At 45.6% G+C, this 9,038-nt stretch overlaps 1 protein-coding gene across 1 annotated transcript in view; it reads right to left on the bottom strand.

Moving 5' to 3' along the window:
- Positions 1-3,996: 3,996 nt before the first annotated feature.
- The window catches only part of neto1l (neuropilin (NRP) and tolloid (TLL)-like 1, like), a 174,542-nt gene continuing 169,500 nt past the window's right edge, over positions 3,997-9,038 (bottom strand). Inside the window, exon 9 of the mRNA XM_034161693.1 lies at positions 3,997-4,518. The gene's annotated coding sequence lies outside the window, so the exon portion shown is untranslated. The remainder of the gene's footprint in view (positions 4,519-9,038) is intronic.

Genomic DNA, 9,038 nt, shown 5'->3' with positions numbered 1-9,038 from the left:
CAATGGAGACCTACATCCGGGACTCATTAGCTGCCGGGCTGATCCGGAACTCCACCTCCCCGATGGGGGCAGGTTTCTTTTTTGTGGGCAAGAAAGATGGCGGACTTCGTCCATGTATTGATTACAGGGGGCTGAATGAGATTACGGTTCGCAACCGATACCCGTTGCCATTGTTAGATTCCGTGTTCACCCCCCTGCATGGAGCCAAAATCTTTACTAAGCTGGATCTTAGAAATGCGTATCACCTGGTTCGGATCCAGAAGGGAGACGAATGGAAGACGGCATTTAACACCCCATTAGGTCACTTTGAGTACCTGGTCATGCCGTTCGGCCTCACCAATGCCCCCGCGATGTTCCAAGCCTTGGTTAACGACGTCTTGCGGGACTTCCTGCACCGATTCATCTTCGTATATCTGGACGATATTCTCATCTTTTCTCCGGATCCTGAGACCCATGTCCAGCATGTACGTCAGGTCCTGCAGCGGTTGTTAGAGAACCGACTGTTTGTGAAGGGCGAGAAGTGCGAGTTTCACCGCACGTCTTTGTCCTTCCTGGGATTTATCATCTCCTCTAACTCCGTCGCCCCTGATCCGGCCAAGGTTGCGGCGGTGAGAGATTGGCCCCAACCAACAAGCCGTAGGAAGCTGCAACAGTTCCTCGGCTTCGCTAATTTCTATAGGAGGTTCATTAAGGGCTACAGTCAGGTAGTTAGCCCCCTGACAGCCCTGACCTCTCCAAAAGTCCCCTTCACCTGGTCGGATCGGTGCGAAGCCGCGTTCAAGGAGTTGAAACGACGGTTCTCTACTGCGCCAGTTTTGGTGCAGCCCGACCCTAGCCGCCAGTTCATGGTTGAAGTGGATGCCTCTGACTCAGGGATAGGAGCTGTGCTGTCCCAGAGCGGAGAGACCGATAAGGTACTTCACCCGTGTGCCTACTTTTCACGCAGGTTGACCCCGGCTGAACGGAACTATGACGTCGGCAATCGAGAACTCCTTGCAGTAAAAGAGGCTCTTGAGGAGTGGAGACACCTGTTGGAGGGAGCGTCTGTGCCATTCACGGTTTTCACTGACCATCGGAACCTGGAGTATATCGGGACCGCCAAGCGGCTGAACCCCAGGCAAGCCCGCTGGTCACTGTTCTTCGGGCGTTTTGACTTCCGGATCACCTATCGCCCCGGGACCAAGAACCAGAGGTCAGATACCTTGTCCCGGGTACATGAAGAGGAGGTCAAAACTGCACTGTCGGATCCACCGGAGCCCATCCTGCCTGAGTCCACTATCGTGGCCACCCTCACCTGGGACGTGGAGAAAACCGTCCGGGAGGCCCTGGCACGGAGCTCGGACCCAGGAACAGGTCCGAAGAACCGTCTGTACATCCCACCAGAGGCCAGAGCTGCAGTCTTGGACTTCTGTCACGGTTCCAAGCTCTCCTGTCATCCAGGGGTGCGAAGGACCGTGGCAGTTGTCCGGCAGCGCTTCTGGTGGGCGTCTATGGAGGCCGACGTCCGGGAATATATCCAGGCCTGCACCACCTGTGCCAGGGGCAAGGCAGTACACACAAAGGCCCAAGGACTCCTCCAGCCGCTGCCGGTGCCTCATCGCCCCTGGTCCCACATCGGCCTGGATTTCGTCATGGGCCTCCCGCCGTCCCAGGACAACACCACCATCTTCACGATAGTGGACCGTTTCTCCAAGGCGGCCCACTTCGTGGCCCTCCCAAAGCTCCCAACAGCCCAGGAGACAGCAGACCTCCTGGTCCACCACGTTGTCCGTCTGCATGGGATACCCTCCGACATTGTCTCAGATCGTGGTCCCCAGTTCTCCTCACACGTCTGGAGGAGCTTCTGCAGGGAACTGGGGGCCACCGTGAGCCTCTCGTCCGGGTGCCATCCACAGACGAACGGACAGGCAGAGCGGGTCAACCAGGAACTGGAACAGACCCTCCGCTGCGTCACATCCGCGCACCTGACGGCCTGGAGTAACCATCTGGCCTGGATCGAGTATGCGCATAACAGCTAGGTGTCTTCTGCCACCGGCCTCTCCCCATTTGAGGTGTGTTTGGGGTATCAGCCCCCGTTGTTTCCCGTGGTGGAGGGAGAGGTCGGTGTGCCCTCGGTCCAGGCCTATCTGCGGAAGTGCCGTCTGGTGTGGCGCTCCGCCCGCTCTGCCTTGTTGAAGGCCCGGACGAGGGCGAAGACCCATGCAGACCGCTGGCGATCCCCGGCCCCTGCTTACCAGCCCGGGCAGGAGGTGTGGCTTTCCACGAAGGACATCCCCCTCCAGGTGGACTCCCCGAAACTCCAGGACAGGTACATTGGCCCCTTTAAGATCCTCAAAGTCCTCAGTCCTGCCGCAGTGAAGCTCCAACTCCCGGCTTCACTGCGGATCCATCCGGTTTTCCACGTGTCACGTATCAAACCTCATCACACCTCACCCCTCTGTGCTCCCGGACCGGTGCCCCCTCCTGCTCGGATCATCGACGGGGGGCCGGCTTGGATGGTGCGCCGGCTCCTGGACGTCCGTCGGATGGGTCGGGGGTTCCAGTACTTGGTGGACTGGGAGGGGTATGGACCCGAAGATCGCTCCTGGGTGAAGAGGAGCTTCATCCTGGATCCGGCCCTCCTGGCCGACTTCTACCGCCGACACCCCGACAAACCTGGTCAGGCGCCAGGAGGCGCCTGTTGAGGGGGGGGTCCTGTTGTGTGGGCTGCCAGAAGAGGAGGTACTGCTGGCCCACCACCAGAGGGCGCCCTGCCTGAAGTGCGGGCTTCAGGCACGAGAGGGCGCTGCCTCCATGGACACAGCCGGGGGTGACAGCTGTCGCTCATTACCTCTTGACAGCTGTCACCCATCTACTCAACATCATCTCACTCCATAAAGACCAGACGTCATCTCCACCTCGTTGCCGAGATATCATACTTCATTGGAGGTAATATCCTCAGCCATTTGTGTTTCTAATAAGCTGTATATTGTGAGTGTTTGCAGGAGTACTGGTCCCTCTTCTTGTCGAGGCTGAGTGAGTGCAGGACGGCACTCTTTTCCTCTGAGGGATCACTGTAAATACCTCAGCATTCTGAGTGAGAGGTGGAGGTGGCATTCCCACCGTTGTTGTTACTGGGTGTACACACACCCACACTTGACTGTCTTTGTTCTTCGCCAGCAGTACCAGATCCGACAGTCAGGGACGGTGATCACCTGGGAATTCGGGACTTGGCGGCTCCAGTATTCACCAGGTTCTGGGGCGGCGGAAATCGTGTGGTTCCGGCTCTTCTTAGGACAGACGTCTTCTATCCTCGAGCCTGCCCACATGTCACCTTTGTGTATTGACTGTTATGATATTCTGAGATTGTCTGTATGTTCGTTGTGCACATTCACAACATTAAATTGTTATATTTTGGCTCATCTATTGACCGTTCATTTGCGCCCCCTGTTGTGGGTCCCTGTCACTACACTTTCCCAACAGTTATTATTTATTTTACAAAGCATCAGTAAAATCAGCCCTGAAAGGTCATTAGAGTAACTCTTAAAAACCGGTCATTCTTTCAGTTTTATCCTATGGTATAAAAGTCATGTTTTACTAAAAAGATACTCCGTTTCTACAATAAAAGAGTTAGACAGATTAAGTAAATGTCAAGTGGTTCTGGTGAAATCAAAGTTGCCAGTCAAAAGCTTAGTCAACATATATTAAAGTGAATCTGCATTAAAAAATAAAATAAAAAACAAAGTAATTTTTTTTTAACAGTGCTTTAATGATTTAGCTCGGCAACAACATGCATTGCAGTTAATTAATTCTGATGATGCTTTCCCCCATTTCTCATGTCATAGTCCATAAGAGATAGTATTTGTCGCTGGGGGGCTTTCATTTATTAATGTTAGTCTGTTAATGCTTTTGTGACTATAAAATAATCATGCAGAAGCCATATAATGTGCTTTATTAAAAATAAATTACGTTTGATTATTCCAATACCATTATAATTCAATTTATGTTAGTAATTAATTGGGTTCAGTTCCAATTACAACTAATAAAATAAAAATATCTCACTAAATTTAGATGGCAAGCATTGTTAATTTGCTATTAAACTAATCTAAAATCCACATGCTGGGAAATGAAACTGAATGTGTTTTAGCACATTATTTTGTTATTTTTGACTGTATGACAATGACAGATATGTTTCTAACATCCCAACTTTTAATAATCATCTAAAAGGTCCATATAATTATTGTGAGACCCCAAAACAAAGCAAATCCAAACAAAAAAGTAAAGAAAGAAAAAAAAAATCTGGCCTGATACAATATGTATCTAAGTCATCATCCAGCTCATTTCCAGTTTCACAGCACTGCAGCTATGTTTTAGTCTGTCAGTTTTTTTCTTTGCACACGGACATGTTATCAGTATTCATTCGTCACAGTGTCCCTTCATCAGCATCAGCATCATGCTGGTGTAAATCTCCGCTCCACTTTTTCATATTTCAGTGATGCTTGTTCATACTGATCCAGGATAGCATTATTCTCAAGAAGTCTACATGATGGAGACAATGCAACATAATACAGAAAACATAAGCGCACGGAAAAAAACGCACACCCGCACACAACAGGACAGCACGTTTTCACAGTAAAAGACAAACAAGTCAGAAACACTTTATGTGACTGCTCCAAACGTAAAGCTGCAAGCACCAAGCGGTGCTTCTTCCAGGACGTACTTCTTTGAAATAAACCCTTTCAGTGCACGATTCCAATTACAGCCTTAATCTGTGCATGTGTTTTTTTCACTGACGTTGCATGCGAGCAAAAACTGTGGAGCACACACATAAAATGTTACATAAATGTAAAAGTACGCTATTTCACAATTAGCCAAATATGAAATCAAATACTACCAGTAACACATATCATGCGAAAGTACATTATGCATATATGTAAAGATGATCTCAATGCACTAACTTTAAAGGCGTCATATTCATACAACTTTTCAGCAAGCTAACATAGTGTAGGTCACCAGGGGCCTCATGTACCTACTGAAACATGGCGTACGCCAAAACCCAGAAGCTGGCGTAAGCACAAAAATATCTAGGGGCCTCATGTACAAAGTGTGTGTACACATAAAAACGTGTGTCTGTCCCCACACTAATGTTAAGATGTATCAAAAGTGAAGTGACTGTGGAAATGTGTGGTGCGTCACGCAGAAATCCTGGCTGGCGTACACATGTTTCTACAGCTATTGGTCCACTGCTGACATGTAGAGGTGATGCTGGGGCACTGTTAATAGTGTAAAAACAAGAAGTCATCAGAGTGATGTGTACATCAAAGACACACCACTGAGCAAGTAGTACAGCCACGTGTTTGCAATTATATGGGTGAATATAAAAGCATGCGCAAAGTGATGACCTTGCAAATGGTGCAATCTGACGTGAGCGTGTATTCAGGGAATGCAAGGATTTACTTGATAATTGGCTCATAAGCCAATTTCGTTTAACAAGACCACTGTTACTGGAGTTGTGTGCAGAACGCGGCTGGCCTAGAATGCAAGACGGCGAGGAGCCAGGCAGTTGACTGTGTCACTTTGCACATGCTTTTATAGCCACCCATATAATTGCAAACATGTGGATGTATTAATTGTTAATAAGTGTGTCTCTGGTGTGCACATCACTCTGATGACTTAATGTTTTCATACTATTAACAGTGTCCCAGCGAAACAACAGCTGTAGAGACATGAGTACACCAGCCAGGATTTTGCCGTGGTGCACTGCACATTTCCACGGTCATTTCACTTTTGACACATCTGAACTTTAGCGTGGAGAAGGACATACGTCACGTTTTTGTGCATACACATGCTTTGTACATGGGGCCCAAGCTGTCTTCAAATTGGACAACATTTTTTAGCCTATGACACAAAAGATGGATGTCCCTAAAATCTTGGATAGACTTTATTTTAATGGCTGTGTCTTATTCAGGGTGGGAGTGGGGGGCTGTTTTTGTGTCACATGTGTAACATTTATTGTCTGACATTTTACTGCTTGAATAATTTCAATGTACAGTTTGAAGGATTTCTGATTTTATTTGCATACTAGCTGGGGTACCTGGTGCTGCCCGGGTTAACCTGTTTTAGACATAAACCAATGCCAATCATTTTAATCAAAACAATTGCCCAACATTTGTTTTTGTAATGCTGATGTCTTATAAATATAATAGTTAATGGGCTAAAGTGTGTCCAGCAGAACTATAAGAGGTGGACTCCCCAAACTAAGGGGAAATACTTGGTTAAAAGACAAACACATTTGAAGTCCTTCATGCAGACTTTGTTTTGCAATCAAATTTATAACAAAATTACACACAAAAGGTAGGAAACAGTAAATGTAAATATCAATGAATCAACATTGAGGTAGTGGTGTATTTCACTGTTTTTACATTGCAATTTTACAAACATAAATTTAATGTATTCAGACAGGAAGGAAAACTGGGTTGTACAGGACAGTCAGGTGCTTAACAGTTGAGAACATAAAGTAGCTGAAGAAAGGGATTAAATAAACAGAGATGGCCAACACATATACAGGGCTGGAAATTTGAATCTGCCTGGTCATACCCACAGCCTAAGCATGTTGTTGTTTTGCTGAGTGTGCTGTGGCTGTGCTGTGCTGAGTGTGATGTAGAAAGGGATGAAATAAACAGAGATGGCCAACACATATACAGGTCTGGAAATTTGAACCTGCCTGGTCATACCCACAACCGGCTATTTTGGGGGTAATTTTCAGTTCAACTTAAAAAAAATGGTACCAGTTTGTTCCCCATGTCATGAGGATTCAGAAAATATATAGTTTTAGGGCTACATATTATAGTTTGGGAGTTTATCGCACATGGTATGTACAACACTGTATGGTCTTACATAAATGGCTATTTTTGGGGGAATTTTCAGTTCCACTTTTTAAAAAATGGCACCAGTTTGTTCCCCATGTCATGAGGATTCAGAAAATATATAGTTTTTAGGGCTACATATTATAGTTTGGGAGTTTATCACAGACAGACAGACAGACAGACAGACAGACGTAGCCCTTTATGTATATAGATTACATACAAAAGGTAGGTAACAGTAAATGTAAATATCAATGAATTAAAATTGAGGTAGTGGTGTATTTCACTGTTTTTACATTGCAATTTTACAAACATAAAATTAATGTGTTCAGACAGGAAGGCAAACTGGGTTGTACAGGACAGTCAGGTGCTTAACAGCTGAGAACATAAAGTAGCTGAAGAAAGGGATTAAATAAACAGAGATGGCCAACATATATACAGGGTTGGAAATTTGAATCTGCCTGGTCATACCCACAGCCTCAGCCTAAGCATGTTGTTGTTTTGCTGAGTGTGCTGTGGCTGTGCTGTGCTGAGTGTGCTGTAGAAAGGGATGAAATAAACAGAGATGGCCAACACATATACAGGGATGGAAATTTGAATCTGTCTGGTCATACCCACAACTGGCTATTTTGGGGGTAATTTTCAGTTCAGCTTAAAAAAAAAATGGTACCAGTTTGTTCCCCATGTCATGAGGATTCAGAATATATATAGTTTTTATGGCTACATATTATAGTTTGGGAGTTTATTGTGGACAGAGAGAAAGACAGACAGAAGTGGCAGCATGAAAAGCACATGGTACAACACTGTATGGTCTTACATAAATGGCTATTTTTGGGGTAATTTTCAGTTCAACTTTTTAAAAAAATGGCACCATTTTGTTCCCCATGTCATGAGGATTCAGAATATATATAGTTTTAGGGCTACATATTATAGTTTGGGAGTTTATCGCACATGGGACAACACTGTATGGTCTTACATAAATGGCTATTTTTGGGGGAATTTTCAGTTCCACTTTTTAAAAAATGGCACCAGTTTGTTCCCCATGTCATGAGGATTCAGAAAATATATAGTTTTTAGGGCTACATATTATAGTTTTGGAGTTTATCCCAGACAGACAGGCAGATGTAGCCCTTTATGTATATAGATAGATAGTTAATAGGGGTGGCACAGTGACTCAGTGGTTAGCACTGTTGCCTCACAGCAAGGAGGCTGTGGGATCGCTTCTTGCCTTGTCCTTTCTCTGTGGAGTTTGCATGCTCCCTTTGTTCACATGGGTTCCCTCCAGGTTCTCCACCTTCATCCCACTACCAAAGACATAAAGTTTAGGTGAACTACACACTTTAAATTGACCATTCATGCGAGTGTGTTTGTCTGCCATGCATCCGGAAAGTATTCACAGCACTTCACTTTTTCCACATTTTGTTATGTTATAGCCTTATTCCAAAATGGATGAAATTCATTTTTTTTTCTCCTCACAGTTCTACACACAACATTCCATAATTACAATATGAAAAAAGTTTTGACATTTTTACAAATTTATTAAAAATAAATTTAAAAAAAAAAAGAACTAAGAAATCACATCTACATACGAGGGCTGTCAATAAAGTAACGGTCCTTTTTATTTTTTTCAAAAACTATATGGATTTCATTCATATGTTTTTACGTCAGACATGCTTGAACCCTCGTGCGCATGCGTGAGTTTTTCCACGCCTGTCGGTGACGTCATTCGCCTGTGAGCACTCCTTGTGGGAGTCGTCGTCCAGCCCCTCGTCGGAATTCCTTTGTCTGAGAAGTTGCTGAGAGACTGGCGCGTTGTTTGATCAAAGATTTTTCTAAACCTGTGAGACACATCGAAGTGGACACGGTTCGAAAAATTAAGCTGGTTTTCAGTGAAAATTTTAACGGCTGATGAGAGATTTTGAGGTGATACTGTCGCTTTAAGGACTTCCCATGGAGCGAGACGTCGCGCAGCGCTCTCAGCCGCTGTCGTCAGCCTGTTCAAGCTGAAAACCTCCACATTTCAGGCTCTATTAATCCAGGACGTCGTGAGAGAACAGAGAAGTTTCAGAAGAAGTCGGTTTCAGCATTTTATCCAGATATTCCACTGTTAAAGGAGATTTTTTGTAATGAAAGACGTGCGGACGGGTCCGCGCGTCGGGACGCAGCCGCCGCGACGCTCCGCCACAGGAAAAACAC

Source organism: Thalassophryne amazonica, chromosome 1 (assembly GCF_902500255.1).
Source record: "Thalassophryne amazonica chromosome 1, fThaAma1.1, whole genome shotgun sequence".
Lineage (NCBI taxonomy): Eukaryota > Metazoa > Chordata > Actinopteri > Batrachoidiformes > Batrachoididae > Thalassophryne > Thalassophryne amazonica.
The sequence above is the reverse complement of the archived record's forward strand: the minus strand, read 5'-3'. Positions and strand labels throughout refer to the sequence as shown.